General features: G+C 38.2%; 1 non-coding gene across 1 annotated transcript; it reads right to left on the bottom strand.

Annotated features, from left to right (window-relative positions):
- Nucleotides 1–3,748: 3,748 nt before the first annotated feature.
- Nucleotides 3,749–3,856, bottom strand: LOC148565743 (small nucleolar RNA R71). Its single transcript, XR_015885398.1, has one exon. It is a non-coding gene; the product is annotated as a small nucleolar RNA R71 (small nucleolar RNA).
- Between the last annotated feature and the right edge of the window lie 4,685 nt (nt 3,857–8,541).

Raw genomic sequence — 8,541 nt, 5'->3', positions numbered from 1 at the left:
AGAAACAAGTTGCAAAGTGGAGTTCAACGCCCAAACTGGCACCAAAACTGGCGTTCAACTCCAGGAATGACCTCTACACGTGTAACACTCAAGCTCAGCCCAAGCACACACCAAGTGGGCCCCGAAAGTAGATTTATGCATCAATTACTTACTTCTGTAAACCCTAGTAGCTAGTTTATTATAAATAGAACTTCTTATTATTGTATTCAGAGTCTTGGTTACTCTGGTTCCCCTCTGGGGCCGAGACCAATGAACTCCATTATCACTTATGTATTTTCAACGGTAGAGTTTCTGCACTCCATAGATTAAGGTGTGGAGCTCTGCTGTTCCTCAAAGATTAATGCAAAGTACTACTGTTTTCTATTCAATTCATCTTATTTCGCTTTTAAGATATTCATTCGCACTTCAATCTGAATGTGATGAACGTGACAATCATCATCATTCCCTATGAACGCGTGCCTGACAACCACTTCCGTTCTACATTAGATTAAATGAGTATCTCTTAGATCTCTTAATCGGAATCTTCGTGGCGTAAGCTAGAATGATGGCAGCATTCAAGAGAATCCGGAAAGTCTAAACCTTGTCTGTGGTATTCCGAGTAGGATTCAATGATTGAATGACTGTGACGAGCTTGAAACTCGCGATTGCTGGGCGTAGTGACAGACGCAAAAGGATAGTAAATCCTATTCCAGCATGATTGAGAACCGACAGATGAATAGCCGTGCCGTGACAGGGTGCGTTGACCATTTTCACTGAGAGGATAGGATGTAACCATTGACAAGGGTGATGCCTCCAGACGATTAGCCGTGCCGTGACAGGGCATTTGGATCATTTTCCCGAGAGAAGATCAAAAGTAGCCATTGACAATGGTGATGCATCACATAAAGCCAGCCATGGAAAGGAGTAAGATTGATTGGATGAAGATAGCAGGAAAGCAGAGGTTCAGAGGAACGAAAGCATCTCTATTCGCTTATCTGAAATTCTCACCAATGATTTACATAAGTATTTCTATCCCTAGTTTATTAATTATTTTCGAAAACCCCATTACTATTTTATATCCGCCTGACTGAGATTTACAAGGTGACCATAGCTTGCTTCATACCAACAATCTCCGTGGGATTCGACCTCTACTCACGTAAGGTATTACTTGGACGACCCAGTGCACTTGCTGGTTAGTTGTGCGAAGTTGTGAACCATGGTATTGGCATCATATTTTTGGCACCATTACCAGGGAAAGAAAGAGCAATGAATTTTACATAATCAAAGTGTAATCACAATTTCTACGCACCAAGTTTTTGGCGCCGTTGCCGGGGATTGTTCGAGTTTGGACAACTGACAGTTCATCTTGTTGCTCAGATTAGGTAATTTTCTTTTTGTTTTATTTTCAAAAATTTTTCAAAAATCTTTCAAAATTTTCTCCTTTGTTTTCGAAAAAAAAAATTTAAAATAAAAATGTTTTCAAAAATTTTATAATTTTATTCAAAATTTTTAAGAATGAATTCTAGTGTTTCATGAAGCATGTGAAGCCTGGCTGGCTGTAAAGCCATGTCTAAATTCCTTTGGACTGAGGCTTCCAATTTGTTATCAAGAGCAAGCTAGTTGGTGCTAATCCACTTGCTGCTGTTCATGATCTACCTGTTACATGCTAAAGCTTGGCTGGCTATTAAGCCATGTCTAACCCTCAGATTGGAGCTTTAGAGTACAAGATTCCTGGAATTCATATTAAAGATTTTGAAATCCTTATTTTTCTTTTTCATAATGATTTTCGAAAAAAAAAATTTAAAGAAAATACAAAAAAATTCATAAAATCATAAAAATCAAAAATATTTTGTGTTTCTTGTTTGCGTCTTGAGTCATGTTATAAGTTTGGTGTCAATTGCATATTCATTTTGCATTTTTCGAAAATTCATGCATTCATAGTGTTCTTCATGATCTTCAAGTTGTTCTTGGTAAGTCTTCTTGTTTGATCTTTGCATTTGCATGTTTTGTGTCTTTTCTTGTTTTTCATATGCATTCTTGAATTCTTAGTGCCTAAGCATTAAAGATTTCTAAGTTTGGTGTCTTGCATGTTTTCTTTTCATTAAAAATTTTTTCAAAAATATATTCTTGATGTTCATCATGATCTTCATAGTGTTCTTAGTGTTTATCTTGACATTCATAGCATTCTTGCATGCATTCATTATTTTGATCCATAACTTTCATGCATTGCATCATTTTTCTTGTTTTTCTCTCTCATCATAAAAATTCAAAAATCAAAAAAATATCTTTCCCTTTTTCTTCTCATAAATTCGAAAATTAGATTTGACTTTTTCAAAAATTTTCAAAAATTCAATTGTTTCTTATGAGTCAAATCAAATTTTCAATTTAAAAATCTTATCTTTTTCAAAATCTTTTTCATTTTTCTTAGTTATTTTCGAAAATTCCAAAAATATTTTTCAAAAATCTTTTTCTTATTTTTATATCAAATTTTCGAAAATAACAATAACAATTAATGTTTTGATTCAAAAATTTCAAGTTTGTTACTTACTTGTTAAGAAAGATTCAAACTTTAAGTTCTAGAATCATATCTTGTGATTTCTTGTGAATCAAGTCATTAATTGTGATTTTAAAAATCAAATCCTTTTCAAAAACTAATTTCAATCATATCTTTTCAAAAATATCTTCTTATCTTATCTTTTTCAAAAATTTGATTTCAAAATATCTTTTCTAACTTCCTAACTTCTTATCTTTTCAAAATTTGTTTCAACTAACTAACTAACTTTTTGTTTGTTTCTTATCTTTTTCAAAACCACCTAACTAACTCTCTCTCTCTCTCTAATTTTCGAAAATATCTTCCCTCTTTTTCAAAAATTCTTTTTAATTAACTAATTACTTTAATTTTTGATTTTAATTTTCGAAAATTACTAACCTTTTTTAAAAACTATTTTCGAAAATCACTAACTCTTTTTCAAAAATAATTTTCGAAAATCACTAACTCTTTTTCAAAAATAATTTTCGAAAATTCTTCTTCTTCTCCCTCATCTCCTTCTAATTATTTATTCATCTACTAACACTTCTCTTCATCTCACATCACTGATCCTATCCTTACCCTTGTGTTTGGATTCTTCATTCTTCTTCACCCCTATTCCTTTTCTTCATCTACTAATAATAAGGAACCTCTTTACTGTGACATAGAGGATTCCTCTTCTTTTCTTTTTCTCTTCTCTTTCTTATGAGCAGGGACAAAGAAAAAGGCATTCTTGTTGAAGCTGATCCAGAACCTGAAAGGACTCTGAAGAGAAAACTAAGAGAATCTAAATTACAACAATCCAGAGACAACCTTATTGAAAATTTCGAACAAGTAAAGGAGATGGCAGCCGAACCCAACAACAATAATGCAAGGAGGATGCTTGGTGACTTTACTGCACCTAATTCCAATTTACATGGAAGAAGCATCTCCATTCCTGCCATTGTAGCAAACAATTTTGAGCTTAAACCTCAATTAGTTTCTCTGATGCAGCAGAACTGCAAGTTTCATGGACTTCCATCTGAAGATCCTTTTCAGTTCTTAACTGGATTCTTGCAGATCTGTGATACTGTTAAGACTAATGGAGTAGATCCTGAAGTCTACAGGCTCATGCTTTTCCCTTTTGCTATAAGAGACAGAGCTAGAATATGGTTGGACTCTCAACCTAAGGATAGCCTGAACTCTTGGGATAAGCTGGTCAAGGCTTTCTTAGCCAAGTTCTTTCCTCCTCAAAAGCTGAGTAAGCTTAGAGTGGATGTTCAAACCTTCAGACAGAAAGAAGGTGAATCCCTCTATGAAGCTTGGGAGAGATACAAAGGACTGACCAAAAAGTGTCCTTCTGACATGCTTTCAGAATGGACCATCCTGGATATATTCTATGATGGTTTATCTGAACTATCAAAGATGTCATTGGATACTTCTGCAGGTGGATCCATTCACCTAAAGAAAACGCCTGCAGAAGCTCAAGAACTCATTGACATGGTTGCTAATAACCAGTTCATGTACACTTCTGAGAGGAATCCTGTGAGTAATGGGACGCCTCAGAAGAAGGGAGTTCTTGAAGTTGATACTCTGAATGCCATATTGGCTCAGAACAAAATATTGACTCAGCAAGTCAATATGATTTTTCAGAGTCTGAATGGAATGCAAGCTGCACCCAACAGTACTCAAGAGGCATCTTTTGAAAAAGAAGCTTATAATCCTGAGAACGCTGCAATAGCAGAGGTAAATTACATGGGTGAACCATATGGAAACACCTATAATCCATCATGGAGAAATCATCCAAATCTCTCATGGAAGGATCAAAGGCCTCAACAAGGCTTTAATAATGGTGGAAAAAACAGGTTTAACAATAATAAACCTTTTCCATCATCCACTCAGCAACAGACAGAGAACTCTGAACAAAGTACCTCTAATTTAGCAAACTTAGTCTCTGATCTATCCAAGGCCACTGTAAGTTTCATGAATGAAACAAGGTCTTCCATTAGAAATTTAGAAGCACAAGTGGGCCAGCTGAGTAAAAGGATCACTGAAATCCCTCCTAGTACTCTCCCAAGCAATACAGAAGAGAATCCAAAAGGAGAGTGCAAGGCCATTGACATAAGCACCATGGCCGAACCTGTAAGGGAAGGAGAAGACGTGAATCCCAAGGAGGAAGACCTCCTGGGACGTCCAGTGATCAATAAGGAGTTTCCCTCTGAGGAACCAAAGGACTCTGAGGCTCATCTAGAGACCATAGAGATTCCATTGAACCTCCTTATGCCATTCATGAGCTCTGATGAGTTTTCCTCTTCTGAAGAGAATGAGGATGTTACTGAAGAGCAAGCTGCCAAGTTCCTTGGTGCAATCATGAAGCTAAATGCCAAATTATTTGGCATTGAAACTTGGGAAGATGAACCTCCCTTGTTCACCAATGAACTAAGTGATCTGGATCAACTGACATTGCCTCAGAAGAGACAGGATCCTGGAAAGTTCATAATACCTTGTACCATAGGCACCATGATCTTTAAGGCTCTGTGTGACCTTGGTTCAGGAATAAACTTCATGCCCCTCTCTGTAATAGAGAAACTGGGAATCTATGGGGTACAAGCCACTAAAATCTCATTAGAGATGGCAGACAATTCAAGAAAACAGGCTTATGGACAAGTAGAGGACATGTTAGTAAAGGTTGAAGGCCTTTACATCCCTGCTGATTTCATAGTCCTGGACACTGGAAAGGAAGAGGATGAATCCATCATCCTAGGAAGACCTTTCCTAGCCACAGCAAGAGCTGTGATTGATGTGGACAGAGGAGAATTGATCCTTCTATTAAATAAGGACAACCTTGTGTTTACAACTCAAGGATCTCGATCTGCATCCATGGAGAGGAAGCAGAAAAAGCTTCTCTCAAAGCAGAGTCAACCAAAGCCCCCACAGTCAAACTCTAAGTTTGGTGTTGGGAGGCCACAACCAAACTCTAAGTTTGGTGTCAAACCCCCATATCCAAACTCTAAGTTTGGTGTTGGGAGGTCTCAACAAAGCTCTGCACATCTGTGAGGCTCCATGAGAGCCCACTGTCAAGCTATTGACATTAAAGAAGCGCTTGTTGGGAGGCAACCCAATGTTTATTTATCTAATTTTACTTTTGTTCTTCATGTTTTCTTAGGTTCATGATCATGTGGAGTCACAAAATAAACGAAAAAATTGAAAACGGAATCAAAAACAGCAGAAGAAAAATCACACCCTGGAGGAAGCACCTGTCTGGCGTTCAACGCCAGAACAGAGCATGGTTCTGGCACTGAACGCCCAAAATGGGCAGTGTCTGGGCGCTGAACGCCCAAAATGGGCAGCATCTGGGCGCTGAACGCCCAGAACAAGCATGGTTCTGGCGTTCAACGCCAGAAATGGCAACAAATGGGCGTTGAACGCCCAAAATGGGCACCAACCTGGCGCTGAACGTCCAGAGTTGTGTGCAAGGGCATTTTACATGCCTAATTTAGTGCAAGGTTGTAAATCCTTGAACACCTCAGGATCTGTGGACCCCACAGGATCCCCACATACCTCCACTCACTCTCTTCCCTCTTCTCAATCATCCTCTATGCCCAATAAACACTCTTCCCCAAAATCCTTCACCTATCACCTCCATCCCTTTTCCCTATTAACCCTTCACCACTCATATCCACCCACTCTTCCCCATAAACCTACCCAATAAACTCCACCTACCTTCAAAATTCAAAATCAATTTCCCACCCAAACCCACCCATATGGCCGAACCTTAACCCCCCCCTCCCTTCCCTATATAAAGCCTTCCATTCTTCTTCATTTTCACACAACACAACACTCACTTTCCCTTCTTGGCCGAAACACACCTCCCCCCTCTTCTCCATATTTTCTTCTTCTTCATCATCTAATTCTTTCTTTTCTTGCTCGAGGGCGAGCAATATTCTAAGTTTGGTGTGGTAAAAGCATAAGCTTTTTGTTTTTCCATTACCATTGATGGCACCTAAGACCGGAGAATCCTCTAGAAAAGGGAAAGGGAAGACAAAAGCTTCCACCTCCGAGTCATGGGAGATGGAAAGGTTCATCTCTAAAGCCCATCAAGACCACTTCTATGATGTTGTGGCCAAGAAGAAGGTGATCTCTGAGAGCCCATTCATGGAGCTCAAGAGGCGCAGGAAGCTCATCACCATGAGATCCTGGAGATGCCTCAAATGCACTTTCCTCCACAAAACTATTGGGAGCAAATCAACTCCTCCCTAGGAGAATTAAGTTCCAACATGGGACAATTAAGGGTGGAACATCAAGAGCACTCCATCATCCTTCATGAAATTAGAGAAGATCAAAAAGCAATGAGGGAGGAGCAACAAAGACAAGGAAGAGACATAGAAGAGCTCAAGGACATCATTGGTTCCTCAAGAAGGAAACGCCACCATCACTAAGGTGGATTCATTCCTTGTTCTTATTTCTTCTGTTTTTCGTTTTCTATGTTATGTGCTTATCTATGTTTGTGTCTTCATTACATGATCATTAGTAGTTAGTAACTTTGTCTTAAAGTTATGAATGTCCTATGAATCCATCACCTCTCTCAAAAGAAAAATGTTTTAATTCAAAAGAACAAGAAGTATATGAGTTTCGAATTTATCCTTGAACTTAGTTTGATTATATTGATGTGGTGACAATGCTTCTTGTTTTCTGAATGAATGCTTGAACAGTGCATGTGTCTTTTGAAGTTGTTGTTTAAGAATGTTAAATATGTTGGCTCTTGAAAGAATGATGACTAGGAGACATGTTATTTGATAATCTGAAAAATCATAAAAATGATTCTTGAAGCAAGAAAAAGCAGCAAAGAACAAAGCTTGCAGAAAAAAAAATAGGCGAAAAAAAAAAGAAAGAAAAAGAAAAAGCAAGCAGAAAAAGCCAAAAGCTCTTAAAACCAAGAGGCAAGAGCAAAAAGCCAATAACCCTTAAAACCAAAAGGCAAGGGTAAATAAAAAGGATCCCAAGGCTTTGAGCATCAGTGGATAGGAGGGCCTAAAGGAATAAAATCCTGGCCTAAGCGGCTAAACCAAGCTGTCCCTAACCATGTGCTTGTGGCGTGTAGGTGTCAAGTGAAAACTTGAGACTGAGCGGTTAAAGTCAAGGTCCAAAGCAAAAAAGAGTGTGCTTAAGAACCCTGGACACCTCTAATTGGGGACTTTAGCAAAGCTGAGTCACAATCTGAAAAGGTTCACCCAATTATGTGTCTGTGGCAATTATGTATCCGGTGGTAATACTGGAAAACAAAGTGCTTAGGGCCACGGCCAAGACTCATAAAATAGCTGTGTTCAAGAATCATCATACTGAACTAGGAGAATCAATAACACTATCTGAACTCTGAGTTCCTATAGATGCCAATCATTCTGAACCTCAATGGATAAAATGAGATGCCAAAACTATTCAAGAGGCAAAAAGCTACAAGTCACGCTCATCTGATTGGAGCTATGTTTCATTGATAGTTTGGAATTTATAGTATATTCTCTTCTTTTTATCCTATTTGATTTTCAGTTGCTTGGGGACAAGCAACAATTTAAGTTTGGTGTTGTGATGAGCGGATAATTTATACGCTTTTTGGCATTGTTTTTAGTATGTTTTTAGTAGAATCTAGTTACTTTTAGGGATGTTTTCATTAGGTTTTATGTTAAATTCACATTTCTAGACTTTAATATGAGTTTGTGTGTTTTTCTGTGATTTCAGGTATTTTCTGGCTGAAATTGAGGGACTTGAGCAAAAATCAGATTCAGAGGTTGAAGAAGGACTGCTGATGCTGTTGGATTCTGACCTCCCTGCACTCAAAATGGATTTTCTGGAGCTACAAAACTCAAAATGGTGCGCTTCCAATTGCGTTGGAAAGTAGACATCCAGGGCTTTCCAGAAATGTATAATAGTCCATACTTTGCCCAAGTTTAGATGATGCAAACTGGCATTCAACGCCAGCTCTCTGCCCAATTCTGGCGTCCAGCGCCAGAAACAAGTTGCAAAGTGGAGTTCAACGCCCAAACTGGCACCAAAACTGGCGT

The sequence above is a fragment of the Arachis ipaensis genome, chromosome B5 (assembly GCF_059453495.1).
Source record: "Arachis ipaensis isolate K30076 ecotype BB chromosome B5, ASM5945349v1, whole genome shotgun sequence".
In the NCBI taxonomy this organism is placed as follows: Eukaryota; Viridiplantae; Streptophyta; class Magnoliopsida; order Fabales; family Fabaceae; genus Arachis; species Arachis ipaensis.
This window is presented reverse-complemented; position numbering and strand designations above follow the sequence as displayed.